This window comes from Mobula hypostoma, chromosome 5 (genome assembly GCF_963921235.1).
Source record: "Mobula hypostoma chromosome 5, sMobHyp1.1, whole genome shotgun sequence".
NCBI classification, from domain to species: domain Eukaryota; kingdom Metazoa; phylum Chordata; class Chondrichthyes; order Myliobatiformes; family Myliobatidae; genus Mobula; species Mobula hypostoma.
Window position 1 is genome coordinate 120,454,377 of NC_086101.1, and position 21,231 is coordinate 120,475,607.

Consider the following 21,231-nt stretch of genomic DNA (forward strand, 5'->3'; position numbering starts at 1 on the left):
GCCAATGAGATGAAATCCACTGTAGCCCTGTTGTTTTGGTTGGAAAATTAGAGTGGATCCAAGTCATCAGTCAGACAGGAGCTGATAAGCTTCAGCATCAGTCTCTCATAACACTTCATCACTGTGGGTGTAAGTGCCAGTGGGTGATAGTCATTGATGCAGGTTACCACACTCTTCTTGGGCACCGGTATTACTGAAGCCTGCTTGAACCGATGGGTACCACACAATGAAAGGCTAGCATCAGCAGAACAAACCCTCCAATCCTCAGTGACAAGACTTCAGTCCTGAGTGTGATAAGCAGCCACAATATCTGCAGAATCCAACATTAATAATCAGTTGGGAACTTGCAACTGTCATAACGGGGTGGCTGGGAACGGACCCAAGTGCAAGACACAGACACTGAAGTACTAGGGACGGGACTAGGATACAGGGTGAGGGCTAGGACCTGAACAAAAAAACTGGGAACCCGGAACGGGACTGGATAAGAGAGATAGGAGCCAGGGCTTGGACTCCGAGCCAGAGACTGGACAAGGACCCAGAACCTGGGTCTTGCATATGGCTCGGACCCCAGAACTAGGCAAGGACGTGACTTGGCTGGCAGACAGGATGAGGCTGGAGTCTTCAGACTTGAGACCAGGCTTGGCTAGAGACTTGAGGCCCAGCTCGGCTAGAGACTTGAGGCCGTGCTCAGCTGGAGACTTGAGGCGAGGCTGGGCTCGAGGCTTGGGGTCTTGAAGCTCCTCCTGGGCAGGGCGCGGATCTCCACCCTTCAAAGGCAAGGGACAGAACCCACCGCAGGGTAACGGCAATCTGGCCTGGCTTACCCGACGGAGGCAAGGGACAGGAAGGGACAGAACCAACCACAGGGTAACAGCAATCTGGCCTGACTTACCCGGCAGAGGCAAGGGACAGGAAGGGACAGATCCCACCGCAGGGTAACGGCAATCTGGCCTGACTTACCCGGCAGTGGCAAAGGACAAGAAGGGACCTAGATACAGGGTGGCTCCAAGACAAGACTTCAGGTGAGGCGAGGCGAGAGTTACCAGCAAGACAAGGCAAGGCTTCAGGCAATGCAAGGCGAGACATGAACTTCGGGCGAGGTGAGGCGAGAGTTACCTGCAAGACAAGGCAAGGAAACAGAAGGCAGGGGAAGGGATACAAGGAGTAAGGACAAGAACAATCCAGCAGCCACACCCTGGTCTCTGGAGGTATTTATGCAGCTCTCCCCAACGAGAATCAGCTGCCTCGATTAGTGCTCAACAGGAACAGAAACAGGGTAGACAGGAAAACCTGGAGCAGGGGTCAATTGGCCGGACCGTGAACCGGAATGTGGTCTTCACGGACCGGACCATGACAGCAAATGGATTCAGTCACCATGATGGTAAACATTTTAACATGCAGCTCACATAAACTTCGTCCCGGATGTGAAGTTGCTGCTGTTTCAGCAGATGGGATAACAGAGTAAATCTCTTTGCTCACTTTGGACAGAAGTGTGGCTTCTACTTGCTGTGAATTTGCTGGAGCCTCACAAGGTGGGTTAACTGTAAGAAACCCTTCACAGACTCAGAACAGGTGTACGGCTACTCCCCTGCATGAACTAGCTGGTGTTTCAGTAGCTCTCAGGATAGGAATAACACCTTTCCCACACTTGGAATAGATGAATGGTTTCTCCCCTGTGTGACCTTGCTGGTGTATCTGCTGGTGCAGTGCCCAGTGAATCCCTTCCAAAATGAGAGGCAATGAATGGCAGCTCACTGCTATCAGCTGTCTGGCCATTCATCAGGTCAGATCACAGACGTGTTCACGGATTCGGGTTCTCCTTGCTTTAACTGGTGTGTTGTCTTTCAATCATCTCCATATCTGAGTGGGAATAAAAGGATTCTTTTCTATTTGGCAGCCAGTGACCAGAGGTGTTCAGCAGGGGTCTGTGTTGGGACCACTTGTTTTTATACTGTATATCAATGATTTAGATGATGTAGCTTCAGCTTCTCAATCATCTCCTCCTCCACATGCAAGGATCAGTGGCATTCAAATGCTGAGCAACTGACAGACACAGCAGAACTGACGTGTTGTTGTGTCTGAGATTTCCATACATAAATCCCTAACTGTTTCTATCCTGTAAAATTTTACAAAGTACGTCACTGGGAGACAGACTATTTCAGCTAAGATCATGTTAGTCTTTTCCATGACCTCTGATACCCCATTGTTACAGTGAGGCTCAACATAGTTTTGAGGAACAACACTTCATCTTCTAACTGGTCACACTTCAGGCATCTGGACACAGAATCAAATTCATTCTATACCTGTCGGTATCAAAATGGGTCATTTCTGTCCTTCATCAATCTGACTTGGCTCAGTTAGACCTCCATACGCCTCCCATCCATGTACCAATCCAATTCAATATCTTTAATATTGAAATCAACCACACATCCATCATTTGTGCTGGCAATTCATTCCACACTCTCACCAGCCTCTGAGCAAAGGTATCCTCTTAAACATTTCTTCTTTCACTCTTAACCTGTGACCTCTAATTGTAGTCTCACCCACCCTCAGTGGAAAAAGCCTGCTTGCATTTATCCTCTCTGAATCTCTCATAATTGTGTATAGCTCTATCAAATCTCCTCTCAGTTGATTATGTTCTAGGAAATTAAGTCAGAACATCGTCAACCTTTCCAGGTAACTCAGGCACTCAAGTCCCAGCATTAATCTTGTAAATTTCCTTTGCATTCTTTCAAATTTATTTACATCTTTCCTGCAGGTAGATGACCAAAACCTGGACACAACATTAAATACAATTTCAACATAATATCCCATCTCCTGTACTCAATAGATTGACTGATGGATGCCAATGGGCTAAAAGCATACTTTATTCCATACTTCATACTACTTTTAAGGAATTATGGATCTGTATTCCCAGATACTTCTGCTCTGCCCTACTGCTTATCTGGTGTGTTCCATCCTCCAAACTGTAACATCTCACAATAAAATCCTTCATCTAATTATTCCAGCTGGTCCAGATCCTGCTGCAAGCTTTGATAGACCTCTCACTGTCCATTATACTCCCAATCTAGTTGCCATCTGCATATTTGCAGATTCAGTTTAACACATTACCATCCAGACTGTTGATATAGATGACAATAAAAAGGACCCAGCACTAATTCCTGCAGCTCAACACCAGTCAGAGAGGCAACCATCCACAACCAACTGCTGGCTTCTTCTGTGACGCCAATGTCTAATCCAATTTACTACATTATCCTTAATACCAAGTGACTGAAGCTGCTTGGTCAGCCTCCCATGTGGGACCTTGTCAAAGATCTTGCTAACATCCACATAGACAACATGCAATGCCTTGTCTTCATCAATTTTCCTGCTAACTTCCTGAAAAAAATTCTATAAGATTGGTTAGACATGACTTACCATGCACAAAGCCATGTTGACTCTCCCTAATCAGTCCCTGTCCATCCAAATGCTCATATATCCAGTCACTTAGAATACCTTCCAGTAACTTTCCCATACTGCTGTCAGGCTCATCGGCCTTTAATTTCCTGATTTATTTTTACAGCCTTTTTAAAACAACAGAACAACAGTAGCTATCCATTAATCCTCCAGTACCTCACCCGTGACTAAAGACGTTTTAAATATTGCTGCTAGGACAGTTGCAATTTCTCCCAAGTCTCTTTACACCCCAGATTTCTGAACTTTCTCCCTATGGCTTAGAAGGGTAGGGAAAGGAAGAGGGTTGCAGTAGTGATAGGGGACACTATAGTTATGTGGTCAGACAGGCAATTCTGTGGACGCAGGATAGAAACGCAGATGGTAGTTTGCCTCCCAGGTGCCAGGGTCCAGCATGTCTCTGATCATGTCCACAATATCTTGAAGTGGTACCAACAACATAGGTAGGAAAAGGGAGGAGGTCCTGAAAGCAGACTACAGGGAGTTAGGAAGGAAGTTGAGAAGCAGGACTTCAAAGGTATTAATCTCGGGATTACTGCCTGTGCCGCGTGACAGTGAGTATAGGAATAGATTGCGGTGGGGGATAAATGTGTGGCTGAGGGATTGGAGCGGGAACAGGCATTCAGATTTCTGGATCATTAGGACCTCTTCTGGGGCAGGTGTGACCTGTAGAGAAAGGACAGGTTGTACTTGAATCTGAGGGGGACCAATATCCTGGTGGGGATGTGTGCAAAGGCTATAGGAGAGAGTTTAAACTAGAATTGCTGGGGGTGGGAACTGAACTGAAGTGACGGGGGAAAGGGAGGTTGGCTCACAAATAGAGAAAACTTGGAGACAGTGCGAAAGGGAGGATGGGAAAGTGATAGAGAAGGGACACACTCAGACCGATGGTTTGAGATGTGTCTATTTTAATGCGAGGAGTATTATGAATAAAGCAGATGAGCTCAGAGCATGGATCAGCACTTGGAGCTATGATGTGTGGCCAGTACAGAGACTCGGATGGTGCAGGGGCAGGAATGGCTACTTCAAGTGCCAGGCTTTAGATGTTTCAGAAAGGACAGAGAGAGACAAAAGAGATGGGGGCGTGGCACTGTTGATCAGGGATAGTGTCATGGCTGCAGAAAAAGAGGAAGTCATGGAGGGGTTGTCTACAGAGTCTCTGTGGGTGGAAGTTAGGAATAGGACGGGGTCAGTAACTCTACTGGGTGTTTTTTATAGACCACCCAAGGAGCAGATAGGGAGGCAGATTCTGGAAAGGAGTAATAATAACTTGGTTGTTGCGTTGGGAGATTTTAATTTCCCAAATATTGATTGATATCTCCCAAGAGTGAGGGGTGTAGATGGGGTGGAGTTTGTTAAGTGTGCTCAGAAGGGTTTCTTGACACGATATGTACATAAGCCTACACGATGAGAGGCTGTACTTGATCTGGTAGTGGGAAATGAACCTGGTCAGCTGTCAGGTCTCTCAGTGAAGGAGCATTTTGGAGATAGTGATCACAGTTCTATCTCCTTTACCATAGCATAGGAGAGGGATAGGAACAGGGAAGTTAGGGAAATGTTTAATTGGAGTAAGGAGAAATATGAGGCTATCAGGCCAGAACTTGGAAACATAAATTGGAAATAGATGGTCTCAGGGAAATGTATGGAAGAAATGTGGTACATGTTCAGGGGATATTTACATGGGGTTCTGCGCAGATACATTCCAATGAGACAGGGAAAGGATGGTAGGGTACAGGAACCGTCGTGTACAAAGGCTGTTGTAAATCTAGTCAAGAAGAAAAGAAGAGCTTATGAAAGCTTCAAAAAACTAGGAGATCTGGAAGATTATAAGGCTAGCAGGAAGGAGCTTAAGAATGAAATTAAGAGAGCCAGAAGGGGCCATGAGAAGGCCTTGGTGGACAGGATTAAGGAAAACCCCAAGGCATTCTACACATATGTGAAGAGCAAGAGGATAAGACGTGAGAGAATAGGATGAATCAAGCGTGACAGTGGAAAAGTGTGTATGGAACTGGAGGAGATGGCACAGGAAATTAATGAATACTTTGCTTCAGTATTAATTACAGAAAAGGATCTTGGTGATTGTAGGGATGACTTGCAGTGGACTGAAAAGCTTGAGGATGTAGATATTAAGGAAGAGGATGTGCTGGAGCTTTTAGAAAGCATTAAGTCTGATAACTCACTGGGACCAGACGGGATGTACCCCAGGCTACTGTGGGAAGTGATGGAGGAGATTGCTGAGCCTCTGGTGATGATCTTTATATCATCAATGAGGACGGGTGAGGTTCCGGAGGATTGGAAGGTTGCAGATGTTGTTCCCTTATTCAAGAAAGGGAGTAGAGATAGCCCAGGAAATTATAGACCAGTGAGTATTACTTAAGTGGTTGGTAAGTTGGTGGAGAAGATCCTGACAGGCAGGATTTATGAACATCTGGAGAGGCGTAATGTGAATAGGAATAGTCAGCATGGCTTTGTTAAAGACAGGTCGTGCCTTATGAGCCTGATTGAATTTTTTGAGGATGTGACTAAACAGATTGATGAAAGTAGAGCCATAGATGTAGTGTATATGGATTTCAGCAAGGAATTTGATTAGGTACCCCATGCCAGGCTTATCAAGAAAGAAAGGAGGTATGGGATCCAAGGGGACATTGCTTTGTGGATCCAGAACTGGCTTGCCCACAGAAGGCAAGGTGTGGCTGTAGACAGGTCATATTCTGCATGGAGGCCAGTGACCAGTGGTGTGCCTCAGGGATCTGTTCTGGGAACCTCCCCGCTACTCTCTGTGATTTTTATAAATCACCTGGATGAGGAAGTGGAGGGATGGGTTAGTAAATTTACTGATGACACAAAGGTTGGAGGTGTTGTGGATAGTGTGGAGGGCTGTCAGCGGTTACAACGGGACATTGATAGGATGCAAAACTGGGCTGAGAAGTGGGAGATGCAGTTCAAACCAGATAACTGTGAGGCAGTCAATTTTGGTAGGTGAAATATGATGGCAGAACATAGCATTAATGGCAAGACTCTTGGCAAGGTGGAGAATCAGAGGGATCTTGGGATTCGAGTCCATAGGACACTCAAAGCTGCTACGCAGGTTGACTCCGTGGTTAAAAAGGCATACGGTGCATTAGCCTTCATCAACCGTGGGATTGAGTTTAAGAGCCGAGAGGTAATGTTGCAGCTATATAGGACCCTAGTCAGACCCCAGTTGGAGTACAGTACTGTGCTCAATTCTGGTTGCTCACTACAGGAAAGATGTGGAAACCATAGAAAGGGTGCAGAGAAGATTTACAAGGATGTTGCCTGGATTGGGGAGCATACCTTATGAGAATAGGTTGAGTGAAATTGGCCTTTTCTCCTTGGAGCGACGAAGGATGACAGGTGACCTGATAGAGGTGTACAAGATAATGAGAGGCATTGATCATGTAGATAGTCAGAGGCTTTTTTCCCCAGAGCTGAAATGGCTAGCACGAGAGGGCATAGTTTTAAGCTGCTTGGAGGTAGGTACAGAGGAGATGTCAGGGGTAAGTTTTTTACGCAGAGAGTGGTGGGTTTGTGGAATGGGCTGCCGGTGGCAGTGTTGGATGCAGAAAGTCTTTTACGAGTCTCCTGGATGGATACATGGAACTTAGAAAATGGAGGGCTATGGGTAAGCCTAGCTAGTTCAAAGGTAAGGACATGTTCGGCACAGCGTTGTGGGACAAAGGGCCTGTATTGTGCTGTAGGTTTTCTATTTTCCTGTTTACAAATAGTCCATGTCTTTATTCCTTCTACCAAGGTGCATGATCATACACTTCCCTGCACTGTATTCCATCTGTCACTTGGTTGTCCACTTTCCTAATCTGTCCAAGTCTTTCTGCTGAATCCCTGCTTCTTCAGAATTACCTGCCCCTCCACCTAACTTTGTATTGTTTGCAAACCTGGCCACAACATCATCAATTCTGTCATCCAAATCATTGACATATAATATGAAAAGAAGTAGTCCCAGCACAGGCCCCTGTGGAGCACCACTGGTCACCAGCAGCCAACCAGAAAATTCTCTCTTTATTGCCAGTGTTTGAGATCCTGCTTCACAACTTCTTTCCTAACCCCCTGTAGTCTGTTTTCAGGACCTCCTCCCTTTTCCTACCGACGTCGTTGGTACCTATATATACCATGATTCCTGGCTGTTCACTTTCCCATTTCAGGATATCGTGGACATGAACAGAAACATCCCAGACCCTGGCACCTGGAAGACAAACTACCATCCGTGTTTTCTTCCTGCATCCACAGAATTACCTGTCTGACCCCTCTGATTATAGAGTCCCCTATCACTGAGCCATCCTCTTCCTTTCCCTACCCTTCTGAGCTACAGGGCCAGACTCTGTGCCAGAGGCACGGCCACTGTTCCTTCCTCCAAGCAGGTTGTTCCCACCAACAGTACTCAAACAGGTTGATAGAACAGGAAAGGAGCAGTGACAAGGTCTACTACTTGAAGAGAGAAATTAAAGATATGGCATCCAGCATAAAACAGCTACTTTTATACTCAAAGAGAAAAAAAATTCCATTCCAATCTATAGATAACAATAATCCATGGTTTTTAATGTATTCAATGTATACTGTAATTTATTTACTTCATCTTCTGTATTATGTATGCATTGAACAGCTGCTGAGTTAACACATTTCATGACATGCAGGTGACGATAAACCCAAATCTGATGAGCAGCAGCAATAATTGCAGAGGTCAACGATAAGTCACTTTTGATCTTGCCTCTGGAGTCACCAACTATGATGATTAACTATCCAGCACGTAGCTTATGTAAACATTTTCCCCAGTGTGAACTCAGTAATGTGCCACAATTATGGACGACTGAATGAATCCCTTCCCACGTTCAGAGGATGAGAACTGCCTAACCCAATATAAACTTGCTGGTGTGTCTCCAAGTGTAATGATTGAATGAATCCCTTCCTACCTTCAGGGCAGTTGAAGAGCCTCTCCCGAGTGTGTACTTACTGGTGTGTCCGCAGTTGGGATAACTGAGTGAATCCCTTCTCACATTCAGAGCAAGTGAATGGCTTCTCCCCAATTTGAACTGACTGGTGTCCTTCTCGGTTGCATTAAATGAGTAAATCCACTCTCATGCAGAGCAGGTGAATGGCTTCTCCCCAGTATGAACTTGCTGATGTTCCTTCAGTTGCCATGACTGAGAGAATCCATTCCTACTTAAAGGCAAGTGAACGGCCTCTCCCCAGAGTGAACTTGGTGATGTAACACAAGGTTGGATGACTGAGTGAATCCCTTCCCACATTCAGAGCAGGTGAATGGTTTCTCCCCAGTGTGTACTCACTGGTGTGTCTACAGGTTGGATTTCTGAGTGAATCTCTTCCCACAGTCTGAGCAGGAGAATGGTTTCTCCCCCAGTGTGAACCCACTGGTGTCTCTGTAGCCTGCATGAGTCTGTGAATGCCTTCCCACAGTATGAGCAGGTGAATGGTTTCTCCCCAGTGTGATCTTGCTGGTGTCTCTGTAACGTGGATGAGTCTGTGAATGCCGTCCCACAATCAGAGCAGGTGAATGGCCTCTCCCCAGTGTGAACTCGGTAATGTGACACCAGGTTGGATATCTGAGTGAATCCCTTCCCACATTCGGAGTAGGTGAATGGTTTCTCCCCAGTGTGAACTGGTGTCTCTGTAGCATGGTTGAGTGTGTGAATGCCTTCCACAGTCTGAGCAGGTTAACGGCATCCTCCTAGTGTGAACTGACTGGGTGCCAGTGGTAAAGATAACCAAATGAATCCCTTTCCACACACAGAAAAAGGTGAATGGCCTCCCTCACATATGAACCTACAGGTGCACCAGTAGCTGAAATGACTTGAGTATATCCCTTCCCACAGTCTAAGCCGGTTAACGGCCTCTCATCAGAGTGAACTAATTGCTGGGTCAATAGTAGAGGTGACTGAGTGAAATTTTTCCCACATTCAGAGCAGATGTCAAGCTGCTAATGTGTATGAAGTCAGTCGTGTGTCAGGTATGCAGAGGACCGAGTGAAGCTCTTCCCACATACAGAACAGTTGAGCAATCTCTCTGCCTGGTGAACTCAGTGATGTGTCCACAATGGGATGAGTGACTGAATCTCTTCCCATGGTCTGAGCAGGTCAATGTTCTCTCACCGGTAAATTTTCTGGAATATCTTCAGCATCATTTGCAGAGTGAATTGCTTCCCACAGTCAGAATACATGGAGCATTTCTTGGTGTGAATTTCTGATGTATCTTCAGGCTGGATGACTGAGTAGATCCCCTCCCACACACAGAGCAGGTGAATAGTCTTTTTCACACTGTGAACTCACTGGTGTGACTGCAGTCAGTTTCAAGGAACCTAAGATTATTTTATTTGGTGATTTCAACTTCCCACATATTTACTGGGACTCCCATAATGTAAATGGACTAGATGGGATAGAGTTTGTCAAATGCGTTCGGGTAAGTTTTATTCATCAGTACATTGAGTCCCAATGACAGAGTGTGTGATATGGGATCTGATTTTAGGGGATCAGACAGGCAGGTACCAGAAATTTGTGTAAGTGAAAACTTTTCATCTAATGATCATAATGCCTTTAGTTTCATAGTAAATATGCAAAAAGGTAGATCTGGTCAGCAGGTTGAGATTCTAAATTGGACAAAGGCCAATTTGGATGGTATTGTTGCAATGGGGCGTAGGGAGCGACGAAAGTGTAGGACACAGACACTGAGGTAGCATTAACAAAAGTGTGTTTATTAATAGTTGCCAGGAAGGCTGGGGAGCGAGGATAGAATGCTTACACGGACGCGGATGTGAGACAACAAACAGGAGGAGCTCGGATACGGAGCCTGGACTTGGACTTGGATTTGAACTCGAGCCTGGAATTGGACATGGACTTGGACACAGAGACTGGACTTGGACTCAGAGCTTGGACTTGGACTTGGACCTGAAGCCTGGAGTTGGACTGGGAGCGTGGACTTGGACACGAAGCATGGACTTGGACCTGAAGCCTGGACTTGGACATGGACTCGGACACAGAGCCTGGACTTCGACTGGGACTTGGACACACAGCCTGGTCTTGGACCGGGAGTGTGGACTTGTACTTGTACTTGGACACGAAGCATGGACTTCGACTTGGACCCGAAGCCTGGACTTGGACATGGACTTGGACACAGAGCCTGGACTTGGACTCAGAGCCTTGGCTTGGACTCAGAGCCTTGGCTTGTATTTGTACTTGGACCCAGAGCCTGGACTTGGACTTGGACTCGAGACTAGACTTAAACATGGACTTGGACCTGGAGCCTGGACTTGAACTTGGACTCGGACACGGAGAGACAAAATTCCCAACTCGGAGTAGCGGCAAAGGGCCGGACCTACTCAGCTGGAAGCAAGGTGACAAAACCAAACAACAACAGACAATCCATATCTTGACGTTCAGTAGCTCATGAAGCGGCAAACAGCTGGCAATCACTCAATTGGACACGAAGAGACAGAATTCTCAACTTGGGAGTAGTGGCAAACGGCCGGACCTACTTAGCTGGAAATGAGATGACTAAACCAACCAACGATAGACAATATGAAACTTGTCACAGAGTAGTTCATGAAGCAGCAAATGGCCGGCAATCACCCAGCTGGACACGAAGAGACAGAATTCCCAACTCGGAGCAGCGGCAAATGGCCGGACCTACTCAGCTGGAAATGAAACGACAAAAACCAAACGATACCAGTCCATGTGTATCTTGGCTCAGAGTGGCAGCAATCGGCCAGCAAATCTCAGCTGGACATGAAAATGACAGAATTCGAATCTTGACTTGGAGTAGCGGCAAAATAGCCGGCAACTCAGCTGGACATGAAAACGACTGAATTCACTAAGCAGTGACAGGTACCGAAGCAACTTAAAACCATGATTCTGGGCGGCTCCAGGATGAGCATAGCTGGACTGACTACAGTGATGAACCAGCAGTGAGTAGATGTAAGCCAGAGTTTTTATGCTGTCAGTTTGAATGAAGATCAGGTGCCCTAATCAAGGAGCCCAGTGGAACACGGGAGAAAGGAAATTAACTGAAATGAGGAGTCAACGGACCAGACCGTGACAGCTATGAGAATGGAGATGGCAGGTGTGGATAGGGACAAGTTGTTTCTGGCAACAAAAAGGAGGTTCATTGCTGGTAAGCACAAAGGAGGTGCTTATGAAGGATAATAAATGCAAAAGAACACTTAAGAAAGAAATCAGGAGGGCTAAAAGAAGTCATGGGGTTGCCCTGGAAGACAAGATGAAAGAGAATCCTAAGGGGTTCTACAGATACTGTATGTTAAGAGCAAAACGATTGTAAGGGATGAAATTGGTCCTCTGGAAGATCAGAATGGTGATGAAGTTCTAAGGGTGTTGGGGAAGTAGGAAATTTTTTTTAGAACTTTGCACTTTGTCAGCATGACTTGTGTAATACCTGCCCCGCCTGACTGCCTGATTGATTTATACCCACCCCGCCTGACTGCCTGATTGATTTATACCCGCCCCGTGTGACTGCCTGGTTGATTGACAAAGATAGCTGGCTTCTGCATGCCTGTCAAACCACAAAGAAGACTGCTTCCTTCTGTTTGCACATGTTCTATAATGATTAACAGCTCTTTGTATGGAAACAAACCTGGTACGGAAGTTGTCCTGTCCAAGACCGAAAGAAGCTACAGAAGATCGTGAACATGGCGCAGCACATCACACAAACCAATCTTCCATCCTAGGACTCATTTTACACCGCATGCAGTCAGAGCAGTGCTGCCAGGATAATCAAGGACACGACCCACCCAGCCAACACACTTTTCATCCCTCTTCCCTCCGGGAGAAGGCTCAGGAGCTTGAAGACTCATACGGCCAGATTTGGGAACAGCTTCTTTCCAACTGTGATAAGACTGCTGAATGGATCCCGACCCGGATCTGGGCTGTACCCTCCAAATATCCGGACCTGCCTCTCGGTTTTTTTGCACTACCTTACTTTCCATTTTTCTATTTTCTATTTATAATTTATAATTTAAATTTTTAATATTTACTAATTTTTACTATTTTTAATATTTAATATTTGTAATCCAGGGAGCGGGAAGTGCAGAATCAAATATCGCTGTGATGATTGTACGTTCTAATATCAATTGTCTGGCTACAATAAAGTATAGAGTATGGTATAAAGGCCGATTCTGTACTAACTAAGTTAGAGGTCAGATACAAGCCCCCAGAAGGAGAGGAACTCTTTCCCTCTGTCATGTGGCTCTGCACCTCTCGCTGGCTGAGTTTGAGAAAATAAATTGAAGTCAAGGATCAACTGATAAATTGTTTACTGTGTGGTTATTGGTCCGGCGAATTTAAGTTTACATTTGGTGCCATGACTTGGATCCCAACATAGGGAAAGTTCCTGTGGGCTGAGTAAGTGACAGAGAGTTGCAGGTGAGTATTAACAGGTGGTTGGGCGCCCCGAAGTGTTTTACCTCTGACTGTCCCTCCTACTTGTCCGATACGTCTGCCCCTCGCCCAGAGGAACTGGTACCTTGACGGAATCTAATGAACTGCCAGGACCAGGATAGTGAGGTAAGTGTTTATTTATGTTAATACTGAAGGTCTGTTGGTGCTGGGTCGACTTGTCTAATTGGACAATGGGCAAGGAAAGGGCCCAGTCTATTTGTATAATTGGACAATAGGTCTTTGGCCTGGTCCATTAAACTGTATAATTGAATAATCAGCACAGGATGGGACAGACTTTGGATACAGAGGGCAAGGGAACTCCCTTGCAGTCTATGTGTGAACAAATACCAGATAAGGAAATGGACCTCCGGATGGTAAGTGCAGCACTGACTAAGAAATTGGGGAGTGGTGTGTGGCCACTGGGGGGGAACCTGGGATATTACCTCATGTCAACAAGCAGTAAATGTGATATGGATAAAGAACTGTGGAAAGAAGTGGAACAGTACATTATTAGCAAGTTGGAGGAATAATGCTTGTGACGAAAGGATAGATGTACGTATGGCAGCAGGAACGCCAAAAAGTCGGGAGACGCTAAAAGCGGAGTGTGAATGGGTAGATGGGCGTCAAAAATGAGAGCAGGAGAAACAATGTAAGCAAACCAAGGCCGGCCTAGATAGGAGAGAAGGGCAGGAACATCAGTCTAAAGTTCAAACTAATAGGGAAACAAGGGATCCCGAACCTATGTCTGGCATACCGACCCTGTTTGAGGACAGTGACCGTGATGAGGATTGGACACCCACCGTATCCTCCCCCCAACCTATCAGGGGCCAAGTGCACCCAGTGCTCCCGAACCCCAATCCTCCCAGTATTCAGATACAGTGGCCACTCGGGTAAAACAGCAGCAGCGGGGAAAGGGGAGGCTCTCTATACCCTGAGATCCAGAAAGGAAATACCAAGGATTATTTCGAGACAGGGAGGGAAGAATCTAATAAAACTCCAGAGTTAACGGCTCCACAAAGATAATTGCCCACCCGCATGCTGCCCAATCCATGAGCAGCGGAGAAGGGACAGCCCTCAGTGATTCCTGTGTATGCACCCCGGAAGCCTCAAGAAATGATAGTGATCATGAATCAGGCCCCAGATAGAAAAGAAAAACCAGCATAGTTTGCTCCGTATGTCTGCAGTACTATACAAATGTATAATGCAACCCCGCAAGATTTATTTGGTCTCTGCTGCATAATTCTCTCAGCTGATGGGGGGCGGAATGGAAGGCAGAATTAAGATACCAAACCCATCAGGAGTTACAGGTGGGAACCCATAATGAGAATAAACAGATAGAACAGATCATTCAAGCCTTGGAGAGGGCTCTCCAACAACCTGTAAACATCACTACAATACTTGAATGCAAACCTAAGCCTGGGGAATCGGGACCCGACTATTGGGAGTGATTTGTGACCTGCTATGACACTTTCGCAGGAGATCAAGCCTTTAATAATGGGGATCCGTTCCCCCAGTTTAATGCCTTACTGCTCCAATGCTTACCAACTAAGTTAGCCAACGTGATTAAAAGAAATAATATGGATTGGCCTGACAATGACCAAAATCGAATGCGACGAGCTTTGACATATTATCTGGACACTGTTTTCGAATCCTGATCAACCCCTAAGGGAACTAATATTAAACGTAAATATGTTCAGCGGGAAGAAGGACACAAGCGGGCTATACCTGGGGATCAGAAATGGGAACAAAAACCTACCGAGGGACAGGTGGGGACAACAACCTGTTTAGAAATTGACAAGTAAGGATGCTCCCTACCATGAGTACCACCCGTCAGGAAGAGCCCAATGTAATATTGCAAGTTGCTGGAATTCCAATTCCACTTATGATTGATACGGGGGCAACCACATCCACTCTCAATCAGGAAATAGTATCGGAAAAGGGATTCCAGCTATCAGACGCTACAATCTCTCTGTCTGGGTTCGAAGGCACGGAACGTACATATTCACGTACCCAGTCACTGCAGGTGGAATTCCAGGGGAACCAGTGTGAGGTTTCATTTGCAGTCGCCACCAGTCTGAGGTGTAATCTAGCGGGGGTGGGGGGACTTACTCTGTCCGTTGGAAGTCGAGATTCTAAGCACAGACAAGGGTATCACCCTGGGCCTAGTGAACAACTGACAGCGTCCCCAGTTTCCGACCCCCCCAGTGGTGGGCACTTAATCTGGACTCAACTTCGTTTGAACCCCACTGCCAGTGGTCGACCTCCATGTGACCCTCTGCTATGACCCTATGGGGTGATCAACTGAGGAAAGCCAATATTATGCACCACTTGAGGGACAGAAGTTCCCAGTCACAGTGATTGAAGAGGTTAAAGGAAGAGAGGGCAGTGCATTACTGGCCGAAGTTCCGGATTTCCTTTGGCGACAGATAGGACTGGTGGTTTCCCATACCACCGTTAGGGTTTACCCTGGGTTCAAGCCAAAGAGCCTAGGGTTCCTTCCCTACACCCTGACGAAACAAGCCTCCAACACCAAGGGAGACTGGCAAGATTTACCCGTGGGCCAACTCCGATACTGGAAGGAGTCTGAGGTGAAGACAGGATATCTGGTAAGACACTCTTTTAATAGTGACCGAACCCAAGATGTTGTACCCCATCTCTGGGCAATTTCAGGCCATGAAGTCAGCCACACCAACTGCCTCCCCCCCCCCCCGCCCCCGTCCGGATCACCGTGAAAGAAGGACAGATTCTCCCATCCATTATGTAATACCCTCTCAAGCCCAAGGAAACGTTTTATGAGAATGGAAGCTCTTTTGTGGGTCCAGCAGATAAATAATATTACGGCTATGCGATAATGACGGACAGGGAAGTAACTAAGCAAGCCTCTTTTGAAGCAGCTTGTCTACGCCCAGAAAGCTGAGCTGCTTGCTCTGACTCGTTCCTGTATTGTAGTAACAGACAAAAGTGTGAACATTTACACAGACTCCCGTTATGGATTTGGAAATGTACATGACTGTGGGGCTCTCTGAGAACATCGAGGATTCCTGACTTCCTCTGGCCACCCCATTAGTAATGCCACCTTGGTAAACAACATACTCACTGCTCTACAGCTACCTTGAGTTTTGGCTATTATTAAATGTGTGGCCCACACCTGGATGTCTGACCGGGCCACTAAAGGCAATGTCTTAGCAGATAAGAGAGTGAAAAGTGCGGCACAGTCCTCGGTAGTTGTAGTCCCCTTGGGTTTCCGTCAAGCAACCTTCTGTGACTTACGCAGAACGGGTTTGCCAGACATGTGGGAGGTACGTATTTTCAGGGGGACACCTCTGAGGAGGAGCGCAAACTGTGGTCCCAGATGCGGTGCCAGAAAGACCCTGACCACTGGGTTTTCGGATCACCCCAGCAGGTCAGCTTTGTGTTCCTACACAGTTTTTACCAATATTGGTCGATTATATACATAATTGTATACACCTGGAAAAGGAGGAAATAGTTGGTAACCTGTACCCTGCACATCGGGTAAGTACATTGCTATAGATACTGCATAGTTATTATAGATGTGTTTAGTAGATGGATTGAAGCTATTCCAACTACCGATAATACTGCTATGACTGTTATGAAGATATTATTATGGGAAATAATTCCCAGGTACAGCCTGCCAGAGATGCTGAGCTCTGACAATGGCCCACACTTTGTGGTGAAAGTAAATGAAGGGGTATGTAACAAACTAGCTATCAAGCAACAATTCTACTTTGTACACAACCCATGGGCCACTGGCATAGTGGAAAGAGCCAATGGTACTCTGAAGAGTAAATTGGCCAAACTAACGGCGGAGACTGGACTCACTTGGTTGAAGGTCCTACCCTTAGCCCTATTCCACATGAGGGTTACCCCACAGGGGAAAACAGAGTTGTCACCAGCTGAAATCATTTATGGATGGCCCATGAGGACCCCCTGGGGACCAAGATCTTGTGTAACATTGCTCCTAGAAAGTCTACCAGCAAAATTGGATATGCATACCCTAGGGGAAGAGATGGGGAAATATATATGCCAACTAACCAAAATTCTCCAAGCATTACATTCACAGGTATAACAGGCTACAAGGATACAAGGAAGAGAACTACCCTGCAGAGAAGAGTGACTATCCCACCATAGAACCTGAGGATTTTGTCCTGATCAGAACTGGGATCAAGGGAAACTCAGACCTCAGTGGAGAGGACCTTATCAGGTGTTACTGACCACTCCCGCGGCTGTAAAACTGAAGGGGCAATTTCGGTGGTTACATCGAACAGACTGCAAATGTGTTACTGAAGGAGCTGAGTAGAAGGACTCTTCCGGACTAAAGGAAAATGTATTGGTTGATAGTGGTATTTGTGCTTATGTCTTTGAGAGGGCTCACCCCAGCATCTGGGGGCCTCCATGTTAACACCTTTTTGTCTCTCTGCCACACTTATGCCAAACAAGTAGAACAGGGGGCACGTTGGGTATGTGCCAAAATCCCCCAGCATGGAAAGGCAATGATCCCCATGTCCTTAGTTCCTTTTAATTCTAGTGAGGTCATGTCCGTGATGCTTTTTAATGGAAGGAGGAACGGAAGTGCCACAAGTTGCACATTGGAATGAGGACTGCTCCCCCTGTTGCTTCAATGGGTGGTATTTTCGGTCCCCTCCCAGGATCCTTCTAAATTGTGGCCAGGAATTGGGATTGATCCACCCCTGAAACCATTGAAAACTAGTTGTTACTGTAATTTTAACAAAAATGCTCCATATAAGGTAGGAGTAAGCTCGTGTACTCGGAATAAGACATATGTGAGTGGATATAGTACACCTTGTCCCCTTAATGGTACTTATTGGATCTGTGGGAATAGATCATAACCCTGGCTGCTGGGAGAAAGATTTCATGGGTGCTCCCGGAGCCCCTCCTTTATGACCTCTACCTCCAAAAAGGATAAGGGATGGAGTGGATGTTGTTATCTAGCATATTTAGTACCCCACTTCAGAGTTATGGCCCAGCCTCAAGATCATGTTTATTGGAATAAACAATGGAGAGGAATAACCGAAACTGGACGATTTTGGATGATCGCCTTCCCTACGGGGCAGCCAGAAATTCCAGGGAGATAATTAACTTAGCAGTAACCCTAGAAGAGTTAGCCAATAATACAGCCGGGGCACTAACTGGTACTCAAGCACAGGTGACTGAAATATCCACCGAAATTATTACAATCCGGCAAACAGTCCTACAGAACCAGATGGCCCTTGATTTTATTCTGGCAGAAAAAGGAGGGACCTGTGCTATTATAGGAAAAGAATGCTGCACCTATATCCCTGACGAATCCTCAAATATTACTGATCTATCTAAACACATAACCCAAGAGATTCAGGAAATCCAAGATGCTGGCAGTAAGCTACACAGTTTTGGGACTAGTAAGGCAGGGGGATGACCCTGGCCCTTTAATATATTCGGGGACTTCTGGGGAGTGTTTCTGCATTTCGGAAGTCTGATTGTATTAATTTTAATTATTGTCTGTATCCTACGGTGTCTTTGGCCATGTTTTGTATCGTTGTAGAAGCAACAATCGGTTGTGAAAGGTTATCATATAATGATAAAAAGGAGGGAATGATGAAGTTTTAAGGGTGTTGGGGCAGTAGGGAATGGTTTTTCGAACTTTGCATTTTGTCAGCATGACTTGTGTAAAACCCGCCCTGCCTGACTGCCTGATCAATTTATACCCGCCCCACGTGACTGCCTGATTGACAAAGATAGCTGACTTCTGCATACCTGTCAAACCACAAAGAAGACTGCTTCCTTCTGTTTGCACATGTTCTGTAATGATTAACAACTCTTTGTATGGTATAAAGGCCAATTCTGTACTAACTAAGTAAGAGGTCCGATACGAGTCCCCAGAAGGAGAGGAACTCTTTCCCTCTGTTGTGCGGCTCCGCGCTTCTCGCTGGCTGAGCTTGAGAAAATAAACTGAAGTCAAGGATAAAGTGATAAATTGTTCACTGTGTGGTTATTGGTCCGGTGATTTTAATTTTACAATGGTAATCCACTTGTGGGACCACAAGAGATGGGGGGAGATCTTAAGTCTTTTTTTTTCGCATCCGTATTTACTGAGGAGATGGACAGAGTCTTTATCAATGTTTGAGAGAAGTTTGGATAAGTACATGGTTAGTAAGTGTACGGAGAGCTTTGGTCCCGGTGCAGGTCGAGGCAGAATGCCATTTAAATGATTCTTACAGACAAGAATGGTGGTGTGCTGTACGCTCTCTGACTCTGAAGGAAGGAAGGGTTTTGTTTCTTTTTTCTCCCAGGTGTCATTAATTGATATCTTCATTCACTGGAAGGTGGACACTTCATCTGAGATTAACTTGAACTCTATTTTAGGTCAGATTTCCCCATCCTTGGATTTAAATAGCTGAATATCGACAGTGCCTGGCGGAGAGAGTACACATAGTGTCACCCATCGCTGCTTCTTTACCCAGAACCCCCCACGAACAAGATCTCAGTCTATCGGACACGCACCCAGCAATACGTATGTGCCATAGAAATAGCGCCGTCACTGTCGCTCATCAGCTGAATGCTGCCGGAGTCCCGGATACGGATTGTGTGGCTGAGAGAGAGGAAAAGGATCGGGACTATCTCGGGGTGCAGGGCCACAGTGTGTCCAAAGCTCACGATTGTCCGTCAGTCACGGTGTGGATGCCACTGCCAACGAAATCACCACCCAGAACCCTGTGCATACCTGCTGCCAGTCCTCCTGAGGGTCTTGTTCACTGCAGGTGTTATTTCCAGAAAGATCTACGTCCGTTACGCCTGCGCATTTGATCGTCTGATCACCGGCAGCAAATTCTGAAGCACCGAGGTGTCTGGGTAACTGAGGTGGCTCTATACATGTCTGCAAACTCCAGTTACCCTATACTACATGGCTCAATAACAATCACTGTTTTTATGTAGAATGTTCTGAGGGGACTTTAACTCAGAATCACCAGGTATTCAGTGTGTCAAATGTCAAAGTCGAACCCACTTACAAATGCAAATAAAAAACACACGAGATTCTGTAGATGCTGAAAATTAGAGCAACACACAGAAACTTCTGGGGGAACTCAGCAGGACAGGCAGCATCTAAGCAGAGGAATTATCTGTCTAGGCATGGTGAGGGGTCTCAGATCCAAATGTCAACTGTCCATTCCTCTCCGTAGATGCTGCTTGACTCACTGAGTTCCTCCAGCATTTTGCAGAAATAAACATTTTTCAATCAATCAGTTTCCAAATGTTGCTGATCTTCTATACTCCTGCTCTGATTCCTTCTTTCTCCTCCTGAAAAAGTCTATCTCCCACGCCTTTCTGGAGCCCCAAGGCACTGACTTTTGCTGGGTCTCCCATTGCTTTCTGAGCCTGATCCATTGAAGATTTACCCACCATTCTGTTGTCAGGCCATAGTAGACTTTAGAGTGTCCATTGCAACAACTGAGCTGCATAAGGCACATCCCTTTGAAATTAGTGAAAATGACCCAAAATGTTGAAAAGAGCACAGAAGTTTAACCACCTGTGACATTCTTCGTTGGCCCAGAGCCCTGCAGAATGAGACATGTCAGGGACAAAACCACAGTGAGCCCATCATCTTCTTCAGTCTACAGAAAATCATGCAGGAAATTCCAGAGAAACCTCTTCACTCACAGTGGTGACCAGTTGCAACCTGTCATGAGATGAACAACAGAGGTAGGTTTAAAGGTACTGATATGGAACACAAAGGCAGGCAGGAACCAGCTGGACTGAGTGGCCTCTCAACTGTACAATGGGCCTGTGACAGACAGTAAGCACCTGAGACACAGGATTTCAAATGGAACTGATTTATTTCTCACAGATCTACAATATTAAACACTAGTCTAATATCAAAGCAAAATGTGTTATTGGAGTACATACGTGTCACCACATATAACGCTCAGATTCTTTTTCTGCGAGCATACTTTGCAAATCTATAGAACAGTAACTGTAAACGGATCAATGGACAACAAACAGTGCAAACACAAATATAAATAAATAGCAATAAATAATCAGCATGAAATAACAAGATAAAGAGAACTTAAAGTGAGACAATTGGTTATGGAAACACCAGAAAAAAACGGTGTAGTTTTCCCATTTTCCTCAAAAGCCTGATGGTTGAGGGACAGTAACTGCTCCTGAAACTGGTGGTGCAAGTACCATTTGTAGCTTCTTACCGATGGCAACAGCGAGAAAAGAGCCTGTGATGATCTTGATGATGATGGATGCTGCTTTTCTATGGCAACATTTCATGCAGATGTACTCAATGGTTGGGAGGGCTTTACCCATGATCTACTGGGCC

The 21,231-nt window shown here is 45.9% G+C and overlaps 1 pseudogene; it reads right to left on the reverse strand.

The window, feature by feature from the left end:
* The window catches only part of LOC134347336 (zinc finger protein 585A-like), a 105,917-nt pseudogene that overhangs the window by 35,650 nt on the left and 49,036 nt on the right, over positions 1 to 21,231 (reverse strand).